Consider the following 11,376-nt stretch of genomic DNA (forward strand, 5'->3'; position numbering starts at 1 on the left):
ACAGTGCATAAGGAGAAGGAACACAAGCAGATATATTAACAGTCTTAGCAACAGTCGTCCAATCTCTAGTCCCATCTTGACTGGTTACTTCTTGACCAGTTAATGATGTATCTGCCTGTTCCAGGAATGTCATAACAAACAGGATCATTGCCAGGACAGTCTCTCCATGGGACAGTCTCAATATTTAATTTCAATCTTTTATTGCAAGATGGATGTGATGGAGGGACGGGCAGATTTATTCTGCGTCCTCCTGACCAATCACCTAGCATGTTAAGACGAACAGTCCATCCAACTAAAGAGTCATTAATGTGCATAGTGACAGGAGAACTACGCAAGCACCCAGATGTTGACCTATTATTTGCAATACAAATAGGCAAACCTGTTCCTATACCATTATAAGTGAAATTCTTCTCTAGTTGTTGTTTTATGTGTCCATCAGAGGGCAATCCTAAGGCCTGAGTATCATTAACATAGACTGGAATCTCAGGACCGTCCCACACAGCGGGGTGGAGGATTGGTGGATCAGGTACATAGGCCCAATACGTCTGGTCAGGTTTCGCTTGGCAAAGCATCAGTAGCATCATCAATGGGCTGAGGGTCCACATGTCGCACCAATCTTTCTGGCAGCCACCGAGGGCCTTCTGCATCTGTGCATCCATTGATAAGCTCTTATACGAGCCGGGCCCTTCCACGCGGTGTTCCTCACTGTTACCCCCGTATTCAGGCCCCACGTTGGGCGCCAAGTGTGACGGGCCAGCCGCCACAAGTCGATAGGTTCCCGAATGGGGGAGTGGGAATGAATAAAAGACACTCTCACATATGATGGCGATCGCGGACTTCAGTGATCCTGAAGACACTAAGTTTATTTTACTGCACCCATATAAGCAGTTAGAGCACGTGCAAGTATGTATTAACATAACAAATGTAAATTCTTCAACTTTCACATAGAGGATACAACATTCACCGAAACTCTCACAAGTAATTATCTTATCAATTGCCCTGATAGGCATCAGCCTTCTGTGTCCGGGAACTGGCCGCTCCCACCAAATTCCTTAGCAGCTTACAAGCTCAAGCTCCCCTCAGGTGCAGGCAGAGACAATTGCCTCAGGGGGAGGAAACAGGTAGCATAAACCGAGCCATTCTGTAAAGCTCAGAGTTTCCTGTAACCATGGCTCCCCACACAGTTTTGCTATTTTCTGATTCTTTTGGCTAATAATTCTATAATAATATTGTGTAACAATATATAACAATTGTTTTTATTAGAATATACATTGAAATTATGCTTGTCGCATGATTTTCAATTTTACTAATTTTACTGCCATAGATCAGATTGATTTATAGAAATTAGGAAAAGGTTCTCCTTTATCTGTACTCCCTAGCAGTTAAAACAGCACAGACTACCTAACTACTTAAGGAATTCAATAACTTTACTCGCTGTAGTAGTCTTTTTGGTGGTAAATTTCTGATTTACAACACTTATTGAGACAAGTCTTCTAATTCATAGTCCCTAAAAAATATCAATTTGCTTTGGGTTTCCCTTTATCATTCCTGATTTCATGTGTTTTCATATTAATTTCTCATATTTGTTAATCAGACACATTTTATGCATCTTATTTACTGAATATCCAAAAATAACTTTCTGAAATTATTTTCAACTGTGCTATTCTAATTCATTAATTTAACTTTTTAGAGTATGAGGTGTGATCAGGAAATACAGTGAATGTTTAAATTTAAAAAATATTACAGTAAAAGACACATTGCCATTAATCCCCCTCAAGGTACTCCTCCTTGCTTCAAACACACTATGCCATCATTCTTACCACTTTCTGAAGCAGTTCTGGAAGTTCTCTTTCATGAGTGTCTTTAATTGCTCTTTTGTGGCTGCCTACATGTCCTGAATCGATTCTAAATGTTTTCCTTTCATGGTCATTTTGACTTTGGGAAAGAGCCAGAAGTCACATGGTACCAGATCTGGTGATTAAGGTGGATGAGGACACACTGTAATGTCTTTATTTGACAGAAATTGCTGTACGAGAAGTGATATGCAACACGGAGCATTGTCATGATGGAGGATGAAGTAAGACACTCACGAAAGAGGACTTCCAGAACTGCTTCAGAAAGTGGCAAGAACAATGGGATAATTGTGTTCGAAGCGGGCAGGAGTATTTTGAGGGGGGTTAATGGCAATGTGTCTTTTACTGCAATCTATATTTTTTAATTTAAACATTAACTGTATTTTTTATCACACCTCATAGTAAATCATTCTTTGTACTTTCATTTTGTTGTGTTGGTATTTCTCAGATTTTAATTGAATAATTCATTTACTATTTATTTACTAATTAAGTATTTAAGATACTAAGTTCCTTTTGACTACCATTTTGTATTCTACACTCATAGATTTGTCTGTGGCATTTTTTTCCCCACTGTTATTTTCTAAATTGTCTGCAATCACAGTTTTAGTTTCTTGTTTTTCGTTACTAAATTTGTTACATTATTTTAAAGCCAGAGAATAGTTTATTACCAATTTTTCATAACTGACAGAGTGCCTTTGTGTGTGTGTGTGTATGTGTGTAAAGTGTGTGTTTCTGCTTGCACATGTATGTGTGTATGTGTGTATATATGCCTGAGTACAGTAGTACCTCAGTTTTTGAACGTCTCCATTGACAAACAATTTGTTTTACGAATGCCATAAACCTGGAAGAACATGCTCGGAAGTTGAACATGTCACGCGGCTCCACTGAATGCAAGATCCTGAGGCCTAGCTGTCGGCTGTTTTTGAACGTTTCAGAACTCGAACAGTCTTCCAGAATGGGTTACGTTCGAAAACTGAGGTACCACTATATATGGTAACATGAATAACATATATAGCTTGTTTGACAATAACTTTTGTTTTTTTGTTTGTGTAGTATAAAGTTTGCTACTCATCTATTGGGTTATCTTATTATTTGTATCACTAAAACCTTTCTTGCCACAGTTTAATTCTTGTGTAGTATTCTTTCATAAACTAAATAAAGTATGCTAAACTCAACTACTCTTTTTGTTTTTCTCACTTTTTTTCTTATGCATTTGGCAGTTGTGTGTTACTTATTTTAATTCTGTCATAAATTAAGTTATAATAGGTGATATTATAGGGAAGTGGATATGTCTGTTTTGGTTTGAGTGGAGAATGATTTCAGAGTTTAATAAAAAAGACTTCTCCATCTCCAATTACTTTCCAAGTAAGAAAATACATAAAATTTTGTATTTCATATCCACATACAATCTACATCAATATAAATAATTAAAATAAAATGATTAAAATTGGCCAAGAGAGCAATGAGTACTTTAAATCATTAGTTACATATTGGGAAGTACAAGATGTGTTATGAATTAACATGCACATTTTACTATAACAGTATCCTAAATATCGACATCGGAGTGATAAGTCTCAATATATCAAAAAGTTCTCATACTTTATTCCTTAAACCATAAAAGGGGGAGTCTAAGCAATAATTTATACTTGATTTTCTTTTATTTATAGTGCTATGGTTTCAAAGATCATATAACTGTGTTCAACATTCATTAGTTTGCAAGGAAAAAAAGCTGTGTGTTAATTAGAGGATAATGAAAATACACTAAGCTCAAAATATAAGTACCAGTCTCTTGTCCCCCAAAATTTAAATAACTGCATTTATCTATCTATCTATCTATCTATCTATCTATCTATCTATCATCTATCTGTCTAGAATGGGGAGAGAATGAGAATAGACAGAGAGAGTGAGCCAGAGTGAGAGGGAGAGAGAGAGAATCTTTCTCACATGCCAGAAATTGTGCCACAGTTGCTGTCCTATGTGATAGCTTATAAGTAGTTATTTAAATTAATTAAAATTAGATACATTCCCAATGCTCATGTTTTTAACTAGTAGTTACCATTTTGAACAGCATAGGTAGAGAATCTTTCCATCGTCATGGAAAGTTCCCTTGGGGCGATATTTTTCTTTCCAAGAATAATAAAAAATAGTTTCTTTTATTTTTCTTTCTAGATATGACAACTGAAATTCAAATAAAATAAAAAGCATATTTAAGTTCAGGGTATTTGTAACTGCTAAACTTTACCTCAATTATATTTGATTACTGAGCCTCTGTCTTTTCCACTTCATAGAATTGATTGGAGGAAAAAAAAAAAGAAAAGAAAAAAAGCTCTTACAAGGAATGGCTAGAGAAGCCCCTGCCCCAAGCAGGTGACAGTCTCAAAAACCTCACCAGGGATGCTATTGACATAACTTGTCCCAGGGACATTTATCCTTGTCCTTGCCAAATCGCATGCCTTATGCTAGATTCCATGAATTGTGTTCAGGTTTCTTACTAGTGTGTATGATCCTGAATTATTCAATCTTGAGCTTCAGATTTCAGCATTACCTCCTATCTCTGGCAAAGATTTCATAACCCTGCTAACCGGTATATTTATATTTTTATACCACTTATTGAGGCAACTTCTGTAGTGATCCAGTGCAAATAGCCTGTCCATACCCAACCCTTTAAGTTCTACCAAGATTGCCCCTTTTCACTGTTGTGGGTTCAACAGTGTCCCCAAAAAAGATATGCCAAATTCCTAATCCCTAGTACCTATTAATGTGCCCTTAGTTGGAAAAAAAAGGTTTTTTTTGCAGACGTAATTAAATTAAGGATCTCAAGATGACTTCGTCTTGGATTTAGAGTAAGCACTAAATCCAATGACTGGTGTGCTAATAAGAGTGAAGACAGGGATATTTGACACAGACACAGAGGGAACCCAGAAGGAAAAACCATACAGAGTGGATGTAGAGAGGGGAGTGATGCGTCTACAAACTAAGGAACATCAAAGAGAGAGGCATGGAACTGATTCCCTCTCAGAGCCTGCAAAAAGATTCAACGCTGCTGACAACCTGATTTCAAACATCTGGCCTCCAGAACTGTGAGAGAATAAATTTCTATTCTTTAAAGCCACCAGTTTGTGGCCATTTGTTAAGGCAGCCCTAGGAAACCAATAAAGCCACCATCTCTGTTGGTATTTCTTTCAGTGCTTTGATCAAGAATTTCTTATGATTGACTTCCCAATTAACTAAAACAAGGAAACAAAATCCAGGGGGACACCTGAAGAGAAATGCCAAAAATACATGAATGTCAGGTTGCAGGAACATGACTTTGCCTTTTAAAATTTGGTTGACTCACTGGATCTAGAGCAAACTGCTTCCTTTTTTAAAGTTTTGAATGGGCTCTGAGACAATATAAGCCTAAGGAAATTTAATGACAAGATGTGGAAGTGTACTGTTGATCAAACAATGCCTTTAGAGGAGTAAAAGAAGTTTAATGTTTCTGACAAATAAAAGAACGGTTCATTGAATATGGCGTACACTTGATGATATGCAAATGAAAAGTTATGCTATATGTTGATGAGAAAAAAGACACAGAACTAAAAATTTACATTTTCTTATTGATCGTGTTGATGATCTTGTATTTCTTTAGCATCTGCAAAAACTGATTTTAACAATTTTTTGTGACTCTTTTAATAGTCATTGCATTCTTTAAACCACATAAAAAAACTGACAAACTCAAACGCTACCTTTTAATTTGCCCCAAATCCCTAATTCCATGAACTGCACTAGTGCTGGGAAGTATTTTTAAGTTATGCGTAAATTCACATTCACCTAGTTGTTTACTGAGAACGATAATATGGATGACCACCCTAAGGACAGAGTGCTGTGGGTGAGATGCTGGGAAGGAAATGAAATCTCAAAAAAGGGAAGTAAGCAGCGTGACCTCAGCATTTAAGGGTAAGTGTAGGATGTGAGGGGCCAGCCGCCACAAGTCGATCAGTACCTGAATAGGGGAGTGGGAATGAATAAAAGACACTCATACAAATGCTAATGCGGCCGGTCTTCAGTGATCCTGAAGCCCCGAGTTTATTTTTCTTCACCAATATATGCAGTTTGAGTACGTGCAACTTATCAAAGAAAGTATGCATCACCTTAGCAACTGTAACTTTTTAACTTTTACATAGAGGATGCAAAATAACTAAAACACCCAAAAGTAATTATCCTTGTCAATTGCCCTGATAGCCATGTCTTCTGTGTCCGGGAACTGGCCGCTCCCACCACATTCCTAGCAGCCTGCAAGCACTCTCCAGGTGCAGACAGAGATAATGCCTTAGGGGGTGGAAACAGGTTAAACATAAACCGAGCCATTCTATAAGGCTCAGAGTTTCCTGTAACCATGGCTCCCCACAGTAGGAGAGGGTGCGGGGATCAAAAGGACAGGAAGGGAAAGGGTGACCTGTCTTCTGGCAAAGAAGAAAAGGTGTGGGTCGAGCCGGATGTTGGACTTTAGAGACTATGGAATTAATGGCCCAGAGACAAAACTTCTCCTTAGTAAAAATTTTAGCCGCTTAAATAGGGGAAAGAACATATTGCCTGAAACTCACATGCATTTAAGTACAATTAACTGTAATACTAGTATCAGATGATTTTATTTTAGGGAGTTACCAAATAAAAATCCATTCAGTTCCAAAACAGGAAACAGAGGGACTAAAGGAATTAAAGTTAACTAAAGTAATATATATATATATATATATATATATATATATATATATATATATATACATATACATATATATATGTGTGCTTTTGAAAAACCAGGTCTCTTCAGCTTTTGCTAGGAAGAACACACAAAGTATTTGAGGATATTTAGAAGAAAATTGTTAAAAACCTGTCGTGCGGGAGACCCTGCTCGCTGCGCCATTTGTCGTGCAGGGCGGCCTGTGGGGTCTCTGCTCCCGCTCCCCACATAACGCAGGATATGGTGAGGCCAAAAAGGAACACCCACGGAGCCATAGGCAGGGGAGTCATACCACTATATTCTCTCTGGCGGCACTATACTCTCACTGGAGGCTGGATCCACACTGTCCGCAAACCGCCATCCGCGCTTGCCAGCTCAGCCACCATCTTCTTGCTAGCCCCCATTCTCTGCTAGCGTAGCCACAGCAGTTATATTAGTGGCCAATGGCTCACTGGTTACAGCTGACGGCCAACTAGCCAAAGCTGATGGCCATCCAATCACAGTTGATGGCCATTTGCTACCTGAGCCAGCACCTGTTTATGTGAGGCAGAGAGCCTGGAAACTTCTTTCTGGGGCTCTGTCCCCACAAAACCATTCAGGCCTGACCATTAAATTTACAAACTAACCTGTTATTATTTGTGTTTATTTTTCTTTAAGTGAGGTAGTCCGTAAAAGGCAATGAACTCAAAGGTAAAGAAAGGCTCTTATGATTACTTTAGCCTAATTGGAATTTATGCCAGCCCCCAGCCTCTAAGGTTCTCTAGTTAGGAAAGACAATATAATCAGGTAAGGAAGAAAAAACAAAAACAAACCAAAAAACAGAAACAAAGAAACAAACAAAAACTACTGGAAACAACAACAAAAGAACAGCAGTAAAAGTGACTAAAAGCGGACAGTGAATGACCTAAGGGCCTAGGATTCCCCATAATCTCCCATGGACTCTTACCTGAGACTTGTGCCATGCACTTTGGAAACTTGTCACTGTTTGCTGACTTTATAAGAAAAGAGCAGACAATCCACCATGATGGATCCAAAATTTGTCTGCTGCTGAAGATTTTTCTCTAATTTTATATCTACTGTAATGCAGTGTCTCAGCTCCCGCACCCCACACAAGAATACAGGATACGGTGAAGCCAAAAAGGAACACCAACGGAGCCACAGATACGGGGTTCATACCACCATATTCTTGATGGCGGCTGGCCAAGACACAAAAGCAAACATCCGCCAGTACCACAATGAGGGGTATTCCTGCACCACAGTCGCGCTGGCGGATGGGAGAGACACAGGAAGTAGGATCCACACGATCCGCAATCCGCCATCGGCGCTTGCTAACCCCCCTTGCTAGCTGCAATCTGCTGTCCACTTCTCTGCCAACCAACCAATCTGCCTGCGTAGCCACAGCAGTTATATTAGTGGCTAATGGCTAACTGGTAACAGCTGATGGACTCCCAGCCACAGCAGATGGCCATCTGATTACAGCTGATAGCCATCTAAGAACCCAGCCAGCACCTTTCCAAGTGAGGCCGAGAGCCTGGAAACTGCTCTCTGGGACTCTGTCCCCACATCTACATACATCAACAGTGTTTATATGATAAATGTAAAGAATACACTTTTTAAAGTGCCGTTTAATTGCAGCTAATTGAAATGTACTTTTTTTTTTCTCCCCAGTTATATACTTTACATACAATTTAATCTAGTGGTAGAATAAATTCTCAAAGCTCTGCTATAAAGGATCTAACTCATGATGGTAGGGATCAATGACCTGTTATGATTCCTATTTCACCTACCATGTATGTGCTTGGAGTTAGAATGGGAGACTAGGGATGGTAACTAAGAAAAACTGCATGATTCGTGTAAGTGTTCATTTTTGATAGATTATATGCACTTGCATACTCACGTACACACTTTGGTTTAGAGGATCGAAGTGTAGATAAGAAGGACTTAGGGTGTACTGTATAATATCTTCTACAATCATAAAAAAGATATTCCTCACAAAGAGCCTCAAATATATTTCAAAATTACACTGCCTAACTTTCATATGATCTTTTGAAAGTAAAAACCTCTGGAAAGGCAGAGCATTTTTACAGATCATGAGGAAGCGAGGCACTGAAAGAGTAAACAGATTATTTTTGAAAATACGGCCCTAGATGATCAGGTTGAGGCAAGGTGCTAAGGAAACTAGATTTAAAGCAACAAACAAGGCAAATGTAATTCATAAATTAATTTAATACATATGTATTAAGTACTTCTAAAATTTATTTAAGCTATAGAAATAGCTAAACATAATGAAAGCATCATTTTTTTCTGGAAACAAAGTGATTCGGAACAGATATTTTTAAAATTAAGTGACAAATACTTCAATATCTTTAAACTTCATAAATTAGAAGTACATCTGAATATTGGCTTATAATGCACATTACCAGAATTTGTGTAAGTTTGTGCAAGAATAAACATGTGTACGCAGACACATATTATTTCCACAGCAGAAATAAGATGAAACAACATAGGGAATTAAATGAAGATATATGTGCCACTATCTATGTGCTTATATTCCAAAATATTATGCAGTCAGCTAAGAAATTGTTTACCCGAGGAAAACTAAAGAATGTTAACTCACAGGCTAATTTGAGCTTCAGTCCAAATAATTGGCCTGATTATTAAATATTACTGCAAAATAAATATCAACAAAAATCTTGCAATCTTGCAACTGGCATGAGTTAATGCTGATAAACCATGGAAACATACAGATTTCTTTTTATTCCTACACACTTAAAAAAAAAAAAAAACAGAAGTAGAGGTAGAATAACAAAAATGTCAGTGTTGACAATGTTCTTTTAAGAATTGTTACAAACTCCTTGGTTTATAGATGAGGAAATTGGACCTGAGAGATATTAAGTAATCCACCCAAGATAACACAGGTTTGACTCAAAAATAAATCTCAGCTTGTGGCAGCTGAGATTGGTATTATGTCTATAATAAAATATCAAAAAAAAATAATAATAAAAATAAATAAATAAATAAATAAATAAATAAAATATCAAAATAAGTTTTTTCAAAGAATGATTTACTTAAGAATCCACCATAATAGTACAGTGGTTCCAATTATTTAAGAACATGCTCTTATGAAAGCTATTGCATTACATTATTTAAAAAATTAAAAACATCCAGGCATACCCTCTGACATAATAGTTTAACTTTGGAGAATTTATCTTAAATAAATGATTTAGATTACAACAAAGTGACAAAGAACAATAAAACTGTTCATTTAGCTGTTTTTCTATTATGAAAATGGTAACAAAACAAAATCTAAATATCCAACTATAAGAGATTGTTAAATAACTTGTGTTAAATCCGTAAAATAATATGCGGCCACTAAAATGCTGCTGTGGTAGAAAGATATTTAATGGTATGGATATTTTTCATTTAAAAGGTGTATGTTAAGATGTAATGATAAATATATCACAATAAACAAAATTAAAAATATATATTATACATAAACACATTATAATGTCACTTATATTTATCTTTTCATACAACTGTTTTGTATTTTGCGTTTTAGTGCATTATTATAGATAAGAATTATTTCAGTTGTCTGAAAAGGAACACTGATACTTGTGGTTTAAACATAGTCATATAAAGGAATACTGAAAAGCGCTTATAATGAAGGAACCAGTTCAAACTACCTAAGTAAAGAAAATTCTTTAAAATATAAAGGCAAGTAAATTAAAAGTTGTAGAAAAATGCATAGAGTGAGTTAGCAATGAATTATAAGAAGTGACTTCTCTTTTAAATTAATCTTTAAATTTTCAGTTAACAAATATTAAAGCTATATTCCAAATCTGAAATTTGGTTCTGTCAGTGTAAGCTCCAATAAACGTCACAATATGAATGTTTCTGTTGGAAGTATATTTCATTCTATAACGTTGTTAGTTCTTCCAACGTTTCTTTTTCTTTTTTTTTTTTTTTTTGTTCCCTGAGTACTTTGTTTTCCTTATATTCATGCTCCTTCAATAAGCGGCAGCAGTACTCTTGCGCTCAGGATTTGTCTCTGTAGTCTTTGAAAGAAAAGTTCTCACTGATGGACATGGCTCCACGGGGGCACTACTTTGGTGAACTTGGCCTTGCAGGTTTTCCTTACTGTACGTGTCCGTGTTGCAGAGCTAATTAGACATGAGGATGCGACTTACACTGACAACACTCACAAGGGAATTAAATGTATAACCCAATATGACAATTTATTAATTTACAACAGAAATACAACAGTTTCTGGCCTTCACTGTGTAAGAGCCTCCCACCCACCTTCTTTCCCTAAAAAAATGCACAGCAGGAAACAGAGTATCTGAAGGTTGCTTGGTGAGCACTGAATTAGAATATATTATTTTATTTGCACAATATGCTGCTAATGCCATCAGCCCGAGCAAGCCTGCTGCACCAAGCATTCAGCTGACACCCACCTTCTTTCCAGAGGGACATCCTTATGAGGATTACCAAACTTTGCCCTTCGGATTCTGGTTTTGTTTGTCCAGGTGTCTTCCATGCACATTAAAAACATTTTTCTCATAGATTATTGTTAACCCTGTCAATAAGATTAGAGCTGCTGCCTTAGGAATATATTCTATTCGTTTTGGTAGAGGTTCCTTTGTGTAGCTATGGTGTCATATAATGTTGTATCTTCTGATCCATTATTCTATGACCATTTATTTGAAATCTTAAAGATTTTTGACATGTCTTTCCTTTGTGCCTACAAGGATATTTTTTTCTTGATTTTATATTACCAACATTTACTAAAAGGTTTTGGATATT

Source organism: Rhinolophus sinicus, chromosome 4 (genome assembly GCF_057876585.1).
Source record: "Rhinolophus sinicus isolate RSI-liver-muscle chromosome 4, RSI-T2T, whole genome shotgun sequence".
In the NCBI taxonomy this organism is placed as follows: Eukaryota; Metazoa; Chordata; class Mammalia; order Chiroptera; family Rhinolophidae; genus Rhinolophus; species Rhinolophus sinicus.